Below are 19,556 nucleotides of genomic sequence, written 5' to 3'. Positions count from 1 at the left end.
CTGTGCTTTTAGTAGTATCCACAGAGGAGAGCACTGGTCCAAGCAGCAGGCAGGGATGTGCTTAGTGACAGCAATAGTAATTATCCAGGCAGCAGGCAGAAATATTGTCTATAGTCAGCACAAGGATATTGTCAGCACAGCACAATCCATAGAAATTGTCCAGGCAGAGACAGCCAGCATAGCCATAATATTAGTCCTGGTACACTGTTACCTGCAGACACTCATTATTGTACCGCTCTCCAGCCCTTCATAAACATACTGCCTCTTGCTACAGCTAATTATTTGCATAGTCCAGGTAGCGGTGTGGCCCGTTCATGTGGCAGGCAGAGGTATGATGCCAGTAAGTCAGCAGCAGGCTGAGGGCTGCAATCAGGTAAGACCTGTGCACAGGGGCACAGGGGTAGAGGCTTCGACCCACCCAAATCTCTATGAAGCCTCTGGACTCCAGACCTTAATCCAGAAATTCTGAAACCTGGCGAAAACAAAAAAAATGCTTTCTCCATCCAGAAAAACAATTCTGGAGCCCCTCACATATGTGAGACCCCTGTGTACTACAGTAGCAGGGCAACAGATCAATCCAAGCGGTAGGCAAAAGCATAGTCCATAAAACAGGCCAGGGTCAGTTCACGTGGAAGCAGTCCAAACGGTAGGCAGAGGCATAGTCACAAAACAGGCCAGGGTCAGTTCACGTGGAAGGCAGTGGCATGGTGATTTGGGGAAGCATGGAAAATGGTCAGCACAGATGATGGAAATGGTTAAAAATATGGACTAATAATTTAGTGATGTATGATAAAGTTGGAAGCATTCACCAATGCAAAGGCCAGGTTGGGAGGGGCACTGGGGACAATGGTAGCTGGTATCTATGGTAGCTGGTATCTTTTTGAAATCCTCTTTTGCTGCACACGCAATGTTTTTTTTGCCATCTTCAGCGGGCTTCAGATGGTGGAATGTGGAAGGGGAAGTGGCGCTCATGAAGTCCGCTAACAGCATCAGAGCGAAGGTCTTGTGGGGGTTCTTTGTTGGTAGATGAGGGATGTGACAACTTCTTCTATGAATTTTAGGAAGGGGGCGGGGCTTTCCGTGGAAATGGTGTAGACTACGTAGGAATTATAAATGGCCAAATGGATGAGATTAATTGCTACCTTCTTGTACCAGAATCGGGACCTCCTTATTGACAAATAGGGCTGAATCATTTGATCACTGAAATCCACCCCCCATGTAGAGATTATAATCTTGGACACATGTTTTCAATGGGACCTTGTCTACTTTGAACCTCAACTGTACTGTCGTCATGGGTGGTGGACAACATTTGCACGTCCCTTTTATCCTTCCACCTCAAGGCCAGCACTTTGCTGCATCTCAATGTTGCTCTTTCCCCCCTTTGCAGCTTTTTGTTCACTAGAGATTGTGGGAAGCCCTTCCTATTTTTCTTGGAGGTTCCTCAGGCCATTGTTTTTGCAATGTATAAGTGTTTGAAAAGGGGCAGGCTGGTGTAGAAATTGTCAAGGTATATGTGATATCCTTTGTTCATAAGTGGTTAAGCTAGGTCCCATACAAGCTTTCCAATTGTGCCCATATAGGGGGGCTGGAGCTGGGAATTTCTTCCTTCATATATGCGGAACGCATACAGATATCCCGTGGCTCTCTCACAGAGCTTGTAAAATTTTACTCCATATCTGGCCCTTTTGCTAGGAATATATTGCTTTATTCCTAGCCGGTCTGAAAAGGGTACCAGGGACTCATCGACACATATATTCTGTTCGGGGACATGGAGTTTTGCAAATTGTTGGAAAAAGAAATTTATCAGTGGGTGAATTTCATATAACTTGTCGTAATTTGGATTATTGCGGGGAGGGCACTGGGTATTGTCATTAAAATGAAGAAAGCGCATCATCATGTGGTATCGGGAACTGGACATTACGGCAGAATAAATGGGCATGTGGTGGATGGGGTTGGTGGACCAATAGGCATGTCCTTCATTTTTTTTTTGTAAGCCCCATGTTTATGGTGAGGCCCATAATCAATTTAAATTCCTCCAAATTCAGATCTCTCCACTCAAGCGGATGGGCATATGATGATTGGGGGTTGCTGGCAATATACTGCTGGGAATATAAGTTTGTCTAGTCCACAATGAATTGCAGCAAAGTGTCAGGCAAAAGCAGATAAAAAAAAATCAATCGCTGTGAAATGTTGGGTGTTGGCCTGCACACCTGGCTGTGCTGTGAAAGGGGAAATAATTGGTGATCCCGAGTTGGAAGGCAGCCATGTTGGGTTGGCAAGACCATCTGGCATGTATGTAGAGGCCCTGGCTCTTGGGGGACGTGACACTCCAGTAGTTGGGAGATTTGAACCTCCTGTGCTGGTACTCAGGAGTGATGTGGCAGTACTGGTACTAGGCCCAGGCATTTGTTCCTGGGGCCTATCATGGCGGCAGCGCTGGTACTGGGCATTTGTTCTTGGGGCCTATTGCTGGCGGCAGCACTGGTACTGGGCCTGGGAATATAATCCGGGTTGCTGGCAGTTGCCTGGTTTCCAGAGTGCCGTGCCCTTTTAGGAGGGACCCATTCTTCCTCCGAATCATTTGCCAATTCACTATTCTCAATCAGTTCAAATGCTGAATTGGATTCGGACTCAGAATTGGAATCTGATGAGAACTCCCAAGTGACAGGTGGTAGGTGACGGTCACTGATGGGCTGTGCGATGGGTGGCAGGTGACGTTCAATGATGAGTGATGATGGTGTGACAGGTGACGGTCACTGATGGGCGACAGGCCATGGAAGGTCACTGATGGGTGGCGGTGACAGTTGATGGCCACTGATGGGTTACGGTGACTGATGGGTGACAGTGACAGGTGACGGTCACTGATGGGTGACGGTGATAGGTGACGGTCACTGATGGGTGCACCACTGACGGTCACTGATGGCAGTATTTTATGTGACAGGTGGACTTTATGGGGTGACTGTTGGGTGACAGATAACAATGGGGGGGGTGATGGGACAAGTGTTGTGCTTGGTGCATGCAATACACACACAGATCGGTAACTCACTGCTCCTGGCTCTTCTCTCCTCACACTGTAAATGGTGTGTGAGGAGAGAAGAGCTGGTAACAGCTAGTTACCGCTCTGTGTTTACATTTAATGATCGGCTGTGAAAGGATCACAGCTGATCACGTGGTAAACAGCCGCCGGCCAATGGCTGCTTACCATAGTTACATAGTTACATAGTAGGTGAGGTTGAAAAAAGACACAAGTCCATCAAGTCCAACCTATGTGTGTGATTATGTGTCAGTATTTCATTACATATCCCTGTATGTTGCGGTCATTCAGGTGATTATCTAATAGTTTCTTGAAGCTATCAATGCTTCCCACTGAGACCACCGCCTGTGGAAGGGAATTCCACATCCTTGCCGCTCTTACAGTAAAGAACCCTCTACGTAGTTTAAGGTTAAACCTCTTTTCTTCTAATTGTAATGAGTGGCCACGAGTCTTATTAAACTCTCTTCTGCGAAAAAGTTTTATCCCTATTGTGGGGTCACCAGTACAGTATTTGTAAATTGAAATCATATCCCCTCTCAAGTGTCTCTTCTCCAGAGAGAATAAGTTCAGTGCTCGCAACCTTTCCTCATAACTAAGATCCTCCAGACCCTTTATTAGCTTTGTTGCCCTTCTTTGTACTCGCTCCATTTCCAGTACTTCCCTCCTGAGGACTGGTGCCCAGAAGTGGACAGCATACTCCAGGTGCGGCCGGACCAGAGTCTTGTAGAGCGGGAGAATTATCGTTTTATCTCTGGAGTTGATCCCCCTTTTAATGCATGCCAATATTCTGTTTGCTTTATTAGCAGCAGCTTGGCATTGCATGCCATTGCTGAGCCTATCATCTACTAGGACCCCCAGGTCCTTTTCCATCCTAGATTCCCCCAGAGGTTCTCCCCCCAGTGTATAGATTGCATTCATATTTTTGCCACCCAAATGCATTATTTTACATTTTTCTACATTGAACCTCATTTGCCATGTAGTCGCCCACCCCATTAATTTGTTCAGGTCTTTTTGCAAGGTTTCCACATCCTGCGGAGAAGTTATTGCCCTGCTTAGCTTAGTATCGTCTGCAAATACAGAGATTGAACTGTTTATCCCATCCTCCAGGTCGTTTATAAACAAATTAAATAGGATTGGTCCCAGCACAGAACCCTGGGGAACCCCACTACCCACCCCTGACCATTCTGAGTACTCCCCATTTATCACCACCCTCTGAACACGCCCTTGTAGCCAGTTTTCAATCCATGTACTCACCCTATGGTCCATGCCAATGCACCTTATTTTGTACAGTAAACGTTTATGGGGAACTGTGTCAAATGCTTTTGCAAAATCCAGATACACCACGTCTACGGGCCTTCCTTTATCTAGATGGCAACTCACCTCCTCATAGAAGGTTGATAGATTGGTTTGGCAAGAACGATTCTTCATGAATCCATGCTGATTACTGCTAATGATATCATTCTTATTACTAAAATCTTGTATATAGTCCCTTATCATCCCCTCCAAGAGTTTACATACTATTGATGTTAGGCTAACTGGTCTGTAATTCCCAGGGATGTTTTTTGGGCCCTTTTTAAATATTGGTGCTACATTGGCTTTTCTCCAATCAGCTGGTACCATTCCAGTCAATAGACTGTCTGTAAAAATTAGGAACAACGGTCTGGCAATCACCTGACTGAGTTCCCTAAGTACCCTCGGATGCAAGCCATCTGGTCCCGGTGATTTATTAATGTTAAGTTTCTCAAGTCTAATTTTAATTCCATCCTCTGTTAAACATGTAGGTGCTTCCTGTGTTGTGTCATGAGGATAAACACTGCAGTTTTGGTTACTGAAGCCCCCCGATTCACTCGTGAATACCGAGGAGAAGAATAAATTCAATACCTTTGCCATCTCACCATCCTTTGTAACCAGATGTCCTTCCTCATTCTTTATGGGGCCAATATGGTCTGTCCTCCCTTTTCTACTGTTTACATACTTAAAGAGTTTCTTGGGATTTTTTTTGCTCTCCTCCGCTATGTGTCTTTCATGTTCTATCTTAGCCGTCCTAATTGCACCCTTACATTTCTTATTGCATTCTTTATAAAGTCTGAATGCTGAGGATGATCCCTCAACCTTGTATTTTTTGAAGGCCTTCTCCTTTGCTTTTATATGCATTTTTACATTGGAGTTAAGCCATCCAGGATTTTTGTTCGCTCTTTTAAATTTATTACCCAATGGGATACATTGGCTAATGCCCTTATTTAATATGCTCTTAAAGCAAACCCATCTCTCCTCCGTATTCTTTGTTCCTAATATTTTATCCCAATTTATGCCTTTTAGCAAGGTTTGTAGTTTAGGGAAGTTGTCTCTTTTGAAATTCAGTGTCTTTGTGTTCCCTTCATGTTTCCTATTTGCGTGATTTATACTGAAACTAATTGACCTGTGATCGCTGTTACCTAAATTGCCCCGTATTTCCACATCTGTGATCAGGTCTGTATTGTTGGTAATCAGTAGATCCAGTAATGTTTTATTTCTAGTTGGTGCGTCCACCATCTGACCCATAAAATTGTCCTGCAAGACATTAAGGAACTAGCGAGCCTTAAATGAATGCGCGGTTCCCTCCGCCCAGTCTATGTCTGGATAATTAAAATCCCCCATTATGATAACACTTCCCATCCTTGCTGCTAATCCAATTTGTGATAGGAGATCCATCTCCACTTCCTCCCTCAGGTTAGGGGGCCTATAGCATACTCCCAGTATTATTTTCCCCTTAGCTTCATCCCTTTGGAGCTCTACCCATAAGGATTCCACCTCCTCACTAGCTCCCTCAGTGATGTCATCTCTCACATTGACTTGTACATTATTCTTGATATATAGGCATACCCCTCCCCCTTTTTTACCCTCTCTATCCTTGCGGTATAGGGTATACCCTTGAATGAACCCAATCATGAGAGCTGTTGAACCAGGTCTCTGAAATTCCCACAAAATCCAAATCCTCCTTGTACAACAGTATCTCTAGTTCACCCATCTTGTCCGCCCTGCTCCTGGCATTGGTGAACATGCCACATAGTTTAGACCGGTCGCATATTGTCCTCGTATTGGGTGTTTTAAGATTGCAACTAGGACATGCTACTATACTCACCTTGTGTTTTTGTGCTATGGTTAACCTACCACTAATGCCCCCAATACTACCCTCTGGAATATCTTCCGCGCTGGCTATCACTGTCTCTGGACCCTCCCCCCCATCGCCTAGTTTAAAAACCCCTCTAACTTTTTGGCCATCTTCATTCCCAGCAGATCTGCACCCTCCTCATTTAGGTGCAGTCCGTCCCTTCTATAGTACCGGTTACCGACTGAGAAGTCGGCCCAGTCCTCCAGGAACCCAAACCCCTCCTTACTACACCAGCTCTTCAGCCACTTGTTTACTTCCCTAATCTCCCTCTGCCTTTCTGGTGTGGCTCGATGTACCGGTAGTATTCCTGAGAACACTACCTTGGAGGTCCTTTTCCTCAATTTAGCACCTAAGTCCCTAAAATCGTTCTTTAGGACACTCCATCTGCCTCTGACTTTGTCATTGGTGCCAACGTGCACCATGACAGCCGGGTCTTCCCCAGCCTCTCCCAGTAATCTGTCCACAAGATCCGTGATGTGCCGAACCCGAGCGCCCGGTAGACAACATACTGTTCGGCGCTTCAGGTCTTGGTTACAGATTGCCCTCTCTGTCCTTCTAAGAATTGAGTCCCCTACCACCAGAATCTGTCTTTCCTTTCCCTTTGCTGCCCCCCCACTCTCACTGGAGGAGTTCTTCCCCTGGCAGCTAGGAGAGTCCCTCATCTCCAGCAGTGCTGGTCCCTGACTGGTTTCACCAATGTCACTCAATGGAGCGTACTTATTGGGATGCTCCAGTCCTGGATCGGCCTCTCTGGCACTTCCCCCTCTACCCCTCCTGACTGTCACCCATCTACTCTTTGCTAGTGCCTGCACCTCTTTGTCTCCACCCGCCTCTGTGCTGGCCCCTGCCGGCACCTGCCGTGTACGTTCCTGGCTCACCTTTAGTATGGAGGGACTTCTCAGTGCTGACAGTTGCTTCCCCAGATTCAGAACCTGGGCTTCCAGGGAAACAATGTGCTTACATTTTGCACAGCAGTATTCGCCCTCGATCGGATGATCAAGGAACGCATACATGCGGCAAGATGTACAAAGAGTCGCCTCTCCACACCCGCCGGGCATCATACCTATTAAATATAGTGAGGATTTGGGGATTTTACCCTGTCCAAATTACCTAACAGCTAGCTTCCTGGCACTAATACTCAAGACAATACACAGGTACACAACAAGACAATACACAGGTACTCACAGACCTACGTGCAACCGCAGAACAGTCGCAGACCTACGTGCACTCGCAATACTCTACACAATACGGTACACAATACACAAGTACTAACGATCCACACACACTACTCAGACAACACTCAGATACTCACACTACACAGGTACTATGACCCCTGTTATAACCTCCTGTTTTAAACTCTGGTTTTTAACTCCCACTTATACCAGCTCCACTTACACCGAGCCCCACAGCCTCAGACTGAGCACGCTCAGACTGAGTCCTACACCCAGTTAAATAGGCACCTGTGAGCAATTAACCACCCCCCTTAATTGATAGACTGATGGAACCAGTCTTCCCGGGAACACGCCTCCACCGATGTGCACGCGCAGCGCCATCGCGTGCATACGCCGTGCAGTGGGGTGGAACTTCATCACGGCCGATCACATGGTAAACAGCCATGACCAATGGCTGTTCACCCCCCTCAGTGGCAAGCGGTGTCTCAGTGACACGCCGCCACCTAATGAACAGGGATGCACGATCTCGCGCATTCCCTGTTTAAATGGAGGGCCGTCATACGATGCCCTCCCAGAACGAGAGCCGCGCCGCCTGGCCGTCATATGATGGACGGCAGGCGGAAAGCGGTTAATGTCAGATTATGTGCATTCCACCTCAGTGACACAAGTATAAAAGAAATGAATTATAAATTGCTAGTGTACTGGTACTGGTACTGTGTACTGGTACTGGTACTGTGTTCCATCAAAACTACATAAGATCAATCCAGATGTATCACTCTTGTGTTGGAGGGAGTGCGGGAGTGAGGGAACTCATGCCCATATATGGTGGCACTGTCCTTTGATTCAGCTATATTGGAAAAAAGTATTGAATTAATTAAAGCGGATTTCCACCCAAAAATGGAACTTCCACTTATCCGTTTCCTCCCCCCCTCAGGTGTCACATTTGGCACCTTTCAGGGGGAAGAGGGGAGCAGATACCTGTCTAATACAGGTATTTGCTCCCACTACCGGCGATAGATCGCCGCAGAATCTAAGCAATGTTTGGCCCCTCCTCAGTCCCACCCACTGTCTTCTGGGAGACACGCAGGGACCAGTCAGGATGCACAGCGCGACTCGCGCATGCGCAGTTGGGAAACAGGCTGTGAAGCCATAAGGCTTCACTTCCTGATTCCCTTACTGAAGATGCCGGTGCCTCCACCCGGGAGCCGAGGGACGGGTCGGCTTCGGGTGAGGACTAGGGATGAGCTTCGAGTTCGACTCGACCATTGGCTGTTCGCCAGTTCGCCGAACAGCGAACAATTTGGGGTGTTCGCGGCAAATTCGAAAGCCGCGGAACACCCTTTAAAAGTCTATGGGAGAAATCAAAAGTGCTAATTTTAAAGGCTTATATGCAAGTTATTGTCATAAAAAGTGTTTGGGGACCTGGGTCATGCCCCAGGGGACATCTATCAATGCAAAAAGTTTTAAAAACGGCCGTTTTTTTGGGAGCAGTGATTTTAATAATGCTTAAAGTAAAACAATAAAAGTGTAATATTCCTTTAAATTTTGTACCTGGGGGGTGTCTATAGTATGCCTGTAAAGGGGCGCATGTTTCCTGTGTTTAGAACAGTCTGACAGCAAAATGACATTTCAAAGGAAAAAAAGTCATTAAAAACTACTCGCAGCTATAATGAATTGTCAGTCCAACAATACACATAAAAGTTCATTGAATCCTGAACCAAAATTAAAAAAAATGCGTGGGGGTTCCCCTAAATTCCATACCAGGCCCTTCAGGTCTGGTATGGATATTAAGGAGAACCCTGTGCCAAAAAGCCTGGAGGAAGATGCGGGACGAGAAGAGCAGAGGAAGAAGATGGAGAAGAAGAAGATGAAGAAGAAGATGGAGGAAGAAGAAGAACACCGAAAGAACACCAGAAGAAAGAAGATGGAAGAAGAAGCGGAAAGAAGAAGAAATTAATAAAGGACTTGTCAAAAACCGTCTCTTGTGTTTTTTAACCTTTTTGACACTTTTTTGTGAAATGGTAGGGGTACCCAATTACCAATTCACAGGGAGGGCGGGATCTGGGGTCCCCTTGTTAAAGGGGGCTTCCAGATCCTGATAAGCCCCCTGCCCGCAGACCCCCACAACCACCGGGCAAGGGTTGTGGGGATGAGGCCCTTCTCCCCATCAACATGGGGACAAGGTGCTTTGGGGGGCTACCTCAAAGCACCCTCCCAATGTTGAGGGCATGTGGCCTGGTACGGTTCAGGAGGGGGGGTGCTCTCTCGTCCCCCCCTCTTTTCCTGCGGCCTTCCAGGTTGCATGCTCGGATAAGGGTCTGGTATGGATTTTTGGGGGGACCCCACGCCATTTTTTCTTTAATTTTGGCGCGCGGCTCTCCTTAAAATCCATACCAGACCTGAAGGGTCTGGTATGGATTTTGAGGGGGACCCCCATGCCATTTTTTTAAAAAATTTTGGCGCGGGTTCTCCTTAATATCCATACCAGACCTAAAGGGCCTGGTATGGAATTTAGGGGGACCCCACGCCATTTTTAAAAAAAAATTTTGGTTCGGGGTTCCCCTGTGGGGAAATCCCATGCTGTTTTTATCAATGAACTTTTATGTGTATTGTCGGACTGACAATTCATTATAGACGGGAGTAGTTTTAAATGACTTTTTTTCCTTTGAAATGTCATTTTGTTGTCAGACTGTTCTAAACACGGGAAACATGCGCCCCTTTACAGGCATACTATAGACACCCCCCAGGTATGAAATTTAAAGGAATATTACACTTTTATTGTTTCACTTTAAGCATTATTAAAATCACTGCTCCCAAAAAAAGGCCCTTTTTAAAACTTCTTTTTGCATTGATACATGTCCCCTGGGGCAGGACCCAGGTCCCCAAACACTTTTTATGACAATAACTTGCATATAAGCCTTTAAAATGAGCACTTTTGATTATTCATGTTCGTGTCCCATACACTTTAACGGTGTTCGTCTGTTCAAACAAATTTTTGCCTGTTCGCATGTTCTGATGCGAACCGAACCGGGGGGTGTTCGGCTCATCCCTAGTGAGGACATCGTGGGCGCCCTGGACAGGTAAATGTCCTTATTTTAAAAGTCTGCAGCTGCAGTATTTGTTGCTTCTGACTTTCCATTTTTTTTTTCGCCGGAACTCCGCTTTAACCAGTTGCCGACCGCCGCACGAACATATACGTCCTCAGAGCGGCACGGGCAGGCAAAAGGACTTACAGGTACGTCCTTGCCTGGCCGCGGGTGGGGGGTCCAATCGGACCCCCCCCCCGGTGCCTGCGGCGGTCGGCAAATCTCCCCCGGCGATCGGTGGTGAGGGGGAGGCCATCCATTCGTGGCCCCCCCCTCGCGATCGCTCCCAGCCAATGGGATCATTTCCCTGCCTCTGTATTGTACACACAGGCAGAGGAAATGATGTCATCTCTCCTCGGCTCGGTATTTTCCGTTCCGGCGCCGAGGAGAGAAGACTGTAATGTGAGTGCACAACACACACACAGTAGAACATGCCAGGCACACAAAACACCCCGATCCCCCCCCCGATCGCCCCCCGATCCCCCTCCAATCACCCCCCCCCGTCACAAACTGACACCAAGCAGGTTTTTTGTTTTTTTTTCTGATTACTGTATTGGTGTCAGTTTGTGACAGTTACAGTGTTAGGACAGTTACTGTTAGCCCCCTTTAGGTCTAGGGTACCCCCCTAACCCCCCCTAATAAAGTTTTAACCCCTTGATCACCCCCTGTCACCAGTGTCGCTAAGCGATCATTTTTCTGATTGCTGTATTAGTGTCGCTGGTGACGATAGTTAGGGAAGTAAATATTTAGGTTCGCCGTCAGCGTTTTATAGCGACAGGGACCCCCATATACTACCTAATAAATGTTTTAACCCCTTGATTGCCCCCTAATTAACCCTTTCACCACTGATCACCGTATAACCGTTGCGGGTGACGCTGGTTAGTTCGTTTATTTTTTATAGTGTCAGGGCACCCGTCGTTTATTACCGAATAAAGGTTTAGCCCCCTGATCGCCCGGCGGTGATATGCGTCGCCCCAGGCAGCGTCAGATTAGCGCCAGTACCACTAACACCCACGCACGCAGCATACGCCTCCCTTAGTGGTATAGTATTTGAACGCATCAATATCTGATCCGATCAGATCTATACTAGCGTCCCCAGCAGTTTAGGGTTCCCAAAAACGCAGTGTTAGCGGGATCAGCCCAGATACCTGCTAGCACCTGCATTTTGCCCCTCCGCCCGGCCCAGCCCACCCAAGTGCAGTATCGATCGATCACTGTCACTTACAAAACACTAAACGCATAACTGCAGCGTTCGCAGAGTCAGGCCTGATCCCTGTGATCGCTAACAGTTTTTTTGGTAGCGTTTTGGTGAACTGGCAAGCACCAGCCCCAGGCAGCGTCAGATTAGCGCCAGTACTACTAACACCCACGCACGCACCGTACACCTCCCTTAGTGGTATAGTATTTGAACGGATCAATATCTGATCTGATCAGATCTATACTAGCGTCCCCAGCAGTTTAGGGTTCCCAAAAACGCAGTGTTAGCGGGATCAGCCCAGATACCTGCTAGCACCTGCGTTTTGCCCCTCCGCCCGGCCCAGCCCATCCCACCCAAGTGCAGTATCGATCGATCACTGTCACTTACAAAACACTAAACGCATAACTGCAGCGTTCGCAGAGTCAGGCCTGATCCCTGTGATCGCTAACAGTTTTTTTGGTAGCGTTTTGGTGAACTGGCAAGCACCAGCGGCCTAGTACACCTCGGTCGTAGTCAAACCAGCACTGCAGTAACACTTGGTGACGTGGCGAGTCCCATAAGTGCAGTTCAAGCTGGTGAGGTGGCAAGCACAAGTAGTGTCCCGCTGCCACCAAGAAGAAGACAAACACAGGCCTGTCGTGCCCATAATGCCCTTCCTGCTGCATTCGCCAATCCTAATTGGGAACCCACCACTTCTGCAGCGCCCGTACTTCCCCCATTCACATCCCCAACCAAATGCAGTCGGCTGCATGAGAGGCATTTTCTTTATGTCCTCCCGAGTACCCCTACCCAACGAACCCCCCCAAAAAAGATGTCGTGTCTGCAGCAAGCGCGGATATAGGCGTGACACCCGCTATTATTGTCCCTCCTGTCCTGACAATCCTGGTTTTTGCATTGGTGAATGTTTTGAACGCTACCATTCACTAGTTGAGTATTAGCGTAGGGTACAGCATTGCACAGACTAGGCACACTTTCACAGGGTCTCCCAAGATGCCATCGCATTTTGAGAGACCCGAACCTGGAACCGGTTACAGTTATAGAAGTTACAGTTACAAAAAAAGTGTAAAAAAAAAAAAAACACAAACAAAAATATAAAATAAAAAATAATAGTTGTCGTTTTATTGTTCTCTCTCTCTCTCTATTCTCTCTATTGTTCTGCTCTTTTTTACTGTATTCTATTCTGCAATGTTTTATTGTTATTATGTTTTATCATGTTTGCTTTTCAGGTATGCAATTTTTTATAATTTACCGTTTACTGTGCTTTATTGTTAACCATTTTTTTGTCTTCAGGTACGCCATTCACGACTTTGAGTGGTTATACCAGAATGATGCTTGCAGGTTTAGGTATCATCTTGGTATCATTCTTTTCAGCCAGCGGTCGGCTTTCATGTAAAAGCAATCCTAGCGGCTAATTAGCCTCTAGACTGCTTTTACAAGCAGTGGGAGAGAATGCCCCCCCCCCACCGTCTTCCGTGTTTTTCTCTGGCTCTCCTGTCTCAACAGGGAACCTGAGAATGCAGCCAGCTGACCATAGCACTGATCATAGACCAGAGTGGCTCCAAACATCTCTATGGCCTAAGAAACCGGAAGCTACGAGCATTTTATGACTTAGATTTCGCCGGATGTAAATAGCGCCATTGGGAAATTGGGGAAGCATTTTATCACACCGATCTTGGTGTGGTCAGATGCTTTGAGGGCAGAGGAGAAATCTAGGGTCTAATAGACCCCAATTTTTTCAAAAAAGAGTACCTGTCACTACCTATTGCTATCATAGGGGATATTTACATTCCCTGAGATAACAATAAAAATGATTTTAAAAAAAATGAAAGGAACAGTTTAAAAATAAGATAAAAAAGCAAAAAAATAATAAAGAAAAAAAAAAAAAAAAAGCACCCCTGTCCCCCCTGCTCTCGTGCTAAGGCGAACGCAAGCGTCGGTCTGGCGTCAAATGTAAACAGCAATTGCACCATGCATGTGAGGTATCACCGCGATGGTCAGATCGAGGGCAGTAATTTTAGCAGTAGACCTCCTCTGTAAATCTAAAGTGGTAACCTGTAAAGGCTTTTAAAGGCTTTTAAAAATGTATTTATTTTGTTGCCACTGCATGTTTGTGCGCAATTTTAAAGCATATCATGTTTGGTATCCATGTACTCGGCCTAAGATCATCTTTTTTATTTCATCAAACATTTGGGCAATATAGTGTGTTTTAGTGCATTAAAATTTAAAAAAGTGTGTTTTTTCCCCAAAAAATGCGTTTGAAAAATCGCTGCGCAAATACTGTGTGAAAAAAAAAAATGAAACACCCACCATTTTAATCTGTAGGGCATTTGCTTTAAAAAAATATATAATGTTTGGGGGTTCAAAGTAATTTTCTTGCAAAAAAAAATAATTTTTTCATGTAATCAAAAAGTGTCAGAAAGGGCTTTGTCTTCAAGTGGTTAGAAGAGTGGGTGATGTGTGACATAAGCTTCTAAATGTTGTGCATAAAATGCCAGGACAGTTCAAAACCCCCCCAAATGACCCCATTTTGGAAAGTAGACACCCAAAGCTATTTGCTGAGAGGCATGTCGAGTCCATGGAATATTTTATATTGTGACACAAGTTGCGGGAAAGAGACAAATTTTTTTTTTTGCACAAAGTTGTCACTAAATGATATATTGCTCAAACATGCCATGGGGATATGTGAAATTACACCCCAAAATACATTCTGTTGCTTCTCCTGAGTATGGGGATACCACATGTGTGGGACTTTTTGGGAGCCTTGCTGCGCACAGGACCCCGAAAACCAAGCACCGCCTTCAGGCTTTCTAAGGGCGTAAATTTTTTATTTCAGTCTTCACTGCCTATCACAGTTTCGGAGGCCATGGAATGCCCAGGTGGCACAAACCCCCCCAAATGACCCCATTTTGGAAAGTAGACACCCCAAGCTATTTGCTGAGTGGTATAGTGAGTATTTTGCAGACCTCACTTTTTATCACAAAGTTTTGAAAATTAAAAAAAGAAAAAAAACATTTTTTTATTGTTTTTCTTCATTTTCAAAAACAAATGAGAGCTGCAAAATACTCACCATGCCTCTCAGCAAATAGCTTGGGGTGTCTATTTTCCAAAATGGGGTCATTTGGGGGGGGGGTTGTGCCACCTGGGCATTCCATGGCCTCCGAAACTGTGATAGGCAGTGAAGAGTGAAATCAAAAATTTACACCCTTAGAAATCCTGAAGGCGGTGATTGGTTTTTGGGGCCCTGTACGCGGCTAGGCTCCTAAAAAGTCCCACACATGTGGTATCCCCATACTCAGGAGAAGCAGCTAAATGTATTTTGGGGTGCAATTCCACATATGCCCATGGCCTGTGTGAGCAATATATCATTTAGTGACAACTTTGTGCAAAAAAAAAAAAAAAAAATTGTCACTTTCCCGCAACTTGTGTCAAAATATAAAATATTCCATGGACTCAACATGCCTCTCAGCAAATAGCTTGGGGTGTCTACTTTCCAAAATGGGGTCATTTGGGGGGGGGTTGTGCCATCTGGGCATTTTATGGCCTTCAAAACTGTGATAGGTAGTGAGGAGTAAAATCAAAAATGTACGCCCTTAGAAATCCTGAAGGCAGTGATTGGTTTTCGGGGCCCCGTACGCGGCTAGGCTCCCAAAAAGTCCCACACATGTGGTATCCCCATACTCAGGAGAAGCAGCTAAATGTATTTTGGGGTGCAATTCCACATATGCCCATGGCCTGTGTGAGCAATATATCATTTAGTGACAACTTTTTGTAATTTTTTTTTTTTTTGTCATTATTCAATCACTTGGGACAAAAAAAATGAATATTCAATGGGCTCAACATGCCTCTCAGCAATTTCCTTGGGGTGTCTACTTTCCAAAATGGGGTCATTTGTGGGGGTTTTGTACTGCCCTGCCATTTTAGAACCTCAAGAAACGACATAGGCAGTCATAAATTAAAGGCTGTGTAAATTCCAGAAAATGTACCCTAGTTTGTAGGTGCTATAACTTTTGCGCAAACCAATAAATATATACTTATTGACATTTTTTTTACCAAAGACATGTGGCCGAATACATTTTGGCCTAAATGTATGACTAAAATTGAGTTTATTGGATTTTTTTTAGAACAAAAAATAGAAAATATCATTTTTTTTCAAAATTTTCGGTCTTTTTCCGTGTATAGCGCAAAAAATAAAAACGGCAGAGGTGATCAAATACCATCAAAAGAAAGCTCTATTTGTGGGAAGAAAAGGACGCAAATTTCGTTTGGGTACAGCATTGCATGACCGCGCAATTAGCAGTTAAAGCGACGCAGTGCCAAATTGTAAAAAGTGCTCTGGTCAGGAAGGGGGTAAATCCTTCCGGGGCTGAAGTGGTTAAGAAGATCAGTAACTTTGAACTCAGGTAAGACCCCTGGCAAGGTATGTTCCATGCCACAGGTGAACCAAGGAAAAATATAGAGTATCTATTATCCCATTCCTGTTAAACACAGCGAAAACATTAATTCCAAACTATTGGAAATCAAAGAAAACACAGACAATGAAGGATTGGTTCAGGGAAGTAGATAGTACTAGGCTAATGGAAGAACTAATACACCTGCAAAATGACTCCTGGCCAAAATGTTATAGAATTTGTAGACGTTGGCCTGAGTTTAAACAATCCTCAGTTTCAGTGGCGGCTGGTGCTTGAAATTTTTTGGGGGGCGCAAACAAACTGAAAAATTCTGAAAAAAAAACCCATCAATTGCAGCCTCACTGTGCCATCAAACGCAGCCACTGTGCCCGTCAAACGCAGCCACTGCGCCCATCAAACGCAGCCACTGTGCCCATCAAACGCAGTCACTGTGCCATCAAACACAGCCACTGTGCCATCAAATGCAGCCACTGTGCCCATCAATTGCTGCCACTGTACCATCAAACACAGCCACTGTGCCCATCAATTGCCGCCACTGTGCCATCAAATGCAGCCACTGTGCCCATCAAATGCAGCCACTGTGCCCATCAAATGCAGCCACTGTGCCATATCAAATTCTCCCATTGTGCCATCAAATGCTGCCACTGTGCCCCATCAAATTCCTGACAAAATCAGGGAGGTATCCATATGTGGGGCCCCCTGGTGCTCCCTTATTAACTAGCACATATTATTTTCACCTTTATTTTTATTTATTATTTGGTGGGGGAGGGATTTTGATGGAGAAGCTGGGTGGACCTTTGAATATGAGGAGGAAGAATAGAAAAAGAAGAATGTTTTAAACAGAAGGGTTTGTTTCCTTTCCTTTTGTTTTTTGTGTTTTTTTATTTTTTATACAAAATAATCTGGAAATTTTATGCATATCGATCGAGGGGTATTTGGAATGTTTTGTATTATGCATATTTTAGGAATACTACATATACATGTGATTTTGACTGTCTTGTCTTGTTATGTCTTTTCCCTTTTTTAAAAAAAAAAATAAAAAGAGTTTAAAAGAGAAAAAAAAGTTGATTGGAGCGGGGAAAACATATAAAGAAGTGCAAAAACTGATAGGCTGATTAGCTAAAGTTATCTCAAATGCTTTAAAATGGCAATCAAAGGGGGCGTGGCCTGCAACAGAGCTGAATGGCAGCATAACTCCGGAGCTCCGGCATACCCGTGGACACAGTGGCTAAAAAATGGCACAAAATCACTCCGTTTCGACCACCCCAACTGGCGATCCGAACCGGGCACCTCTGGAGGCCATGACCACCAAAAGGAAAGGATCATCTAAACCACAACAGCTCATGGATGATTTTACAGAGCCGCGACATGGAGTTAGGCAAAATGGCGCCGGATTCTCATCCACCCCGACTCTTAAACACCAGCCTAAATCACACACAACGGCCACATCGCCCCAAAATAACAAGTCTCATAGCAGCCAACGCTCCCTCTCTTCCTACTCACCATCAGGGAGCCCAGCCGAAGTTAAATTAAGGCTGGATGGCGCTGGATGCAGCCCAGCAATGAGTCCGGTAACAGATTCAAGGGATGACACCAGAGAACTACTTGACTCAATCACCACATTCCCCACTATGAACCAAACTGTGATGGACACAGTCCTTAAAGACATGCTTGTATCGCTAAGAAGCACATTACAAACAGACATGATGAACTGTATGCACAAAGTCAGTGGGGAAGTAAGAGCAGTGGAGAACAGGGTTTATCATATTGAAAGAAAGATGGGGGAGTATGCGTCCACCATAAATGAACTGGTGGACGCAAATGAAGAACAAGAAGAGGAATCAGCATGGTTTAAAAATAAATTAGCGGACATTGAAGACAGGTCCAAAAGGAATAACCTTAAAATAAAAGGGATCCCCGAATCTGTACAGTCATCAGACCTGCGATCCTTTGCGACCGACTTATTCGCCTCCCTCTTGCCTGACCTCTCTGACATGGAAATCACCATTGACAGAATACACCACTTACATAAACCATCGCACCTCCCCGAAAAAATTACCAAAGATGTGATTCTGCGTCTGCACTTTTTTCACGTAAAAGAGCAATTAATGCAAGTGATGCGCAAGCAGGAACGGATCCCATCCCAATATCAAAACCTACAATTTTACGCTGATCTAGCTCAGCATACCCTGCAAAAGAGAAGGAACCTGAATACAATCACAAAAGTGCTCAGGAACCACAACATACCTTATAGATGGGGCTTCCCAACTAAAATCACCATCACTAAACAAGACCAAACATATGTTGTGGATTCTCTGGTGAAAGGTCTCTCCCTGCTGAAGGATTGGAAAATTCTTCCAGACCCCATTGAAGACAACAATACTACAACAAATAGTTGAGAGCTTACACCGGATTGGAAAACTGTTATGCAAATAAATGCCAGATCACATAATTAATACTTTTTAGTGCACAGGAGTTACTATAAGTCCACACGAGGGGTCTCGGAATAGCCAATAGGCTTGAACTTACCCCAAATTCACTTGAGCAGCAGCTAGCTGCACACGGGTAAAACCCTCTAGGATCACATGGAGGAAGTTCTCCTTGTGGATCACTTTAAAATTCATGGAAAGTTGAAATGTTCTATAACAAAATATGCTTTATGTTTTTGTTTTTTTTTCTTGTTTTCTCTTTTTATTTCTGGAAATACACAAATAAATGTTAAACCTCAAGTACAACATGTCACAGAATCTACACATTGCAGAAACCAGACGGAGCCAAGATCTGGAGAAATCGATATGGGTCCAAAAGCTGTCCTAGAACCACAGTGAGTAAGCATACTACATATATGACAGTACCTTTCTCACAACATTCGCAAGAGGGAGCTCTTTTGCTGTCTGTGCACAGACAGAGATCCCATCTAACGCAGAAACAACCACTATTATTATGGCTATCAACTTCATATCTATAAATGCCTGAAAATTCTTGTGGACAGAAGCCCTGACAAATAGGAGTGATATATTGTGTGCTCAGGAAACTCATTTTTGCAAAGTATCCACTCTGTCATGTAAGCACAGGTACTTTCCACACATTTTCATAGCCAATGCAGATTCAAAAACTAGAGGAGTGCTGACTGCAATACGGGACACTGTAGCGTTTGTTTCGTACACAGAGTACAAAGATCCTCTCAGATGCTTTCTAATTCTAGTATGTGACATCAACCAAGTAGCATACACAATTGTGAATGTGTACGCCCCAAACACGCACCAGATTAGTTTTTTTCACAAATTCATGAAAAAAATAAACAGCCATAGGAAAGGTCTCTTAGTGCTCTGTGGAGACTTCAATATAGTGCCAGACCCAACCATGGATTCCACGACAAAGACAAAACTTTCAAACACATCCCTTCAAGAAACCCTTTACAAAGAAGGTCTGTATGATGTGTGGCGGTGCCTACATCCAGGAGAAAAAGACTATACGTTCTTCTCCGCCCCACATCATATATACAC

Source organism: Aquarana catesbeiana, linkage group LG04 (genome assembly GCF_042186555.1).
Source record: "Aquarana catesbeiana isolate 2022-GZ linkage group LG04, ASM4218655v1, whole genome shotgun sequence".
NCBI lineage: Eukaryota > Metazoa > Chordata > Amphibia > Anura > Ranidae > Aquarana > Aquarana catesbeiana.
This window is presented reverse-complemented; position numbering follows the sequence as displayed.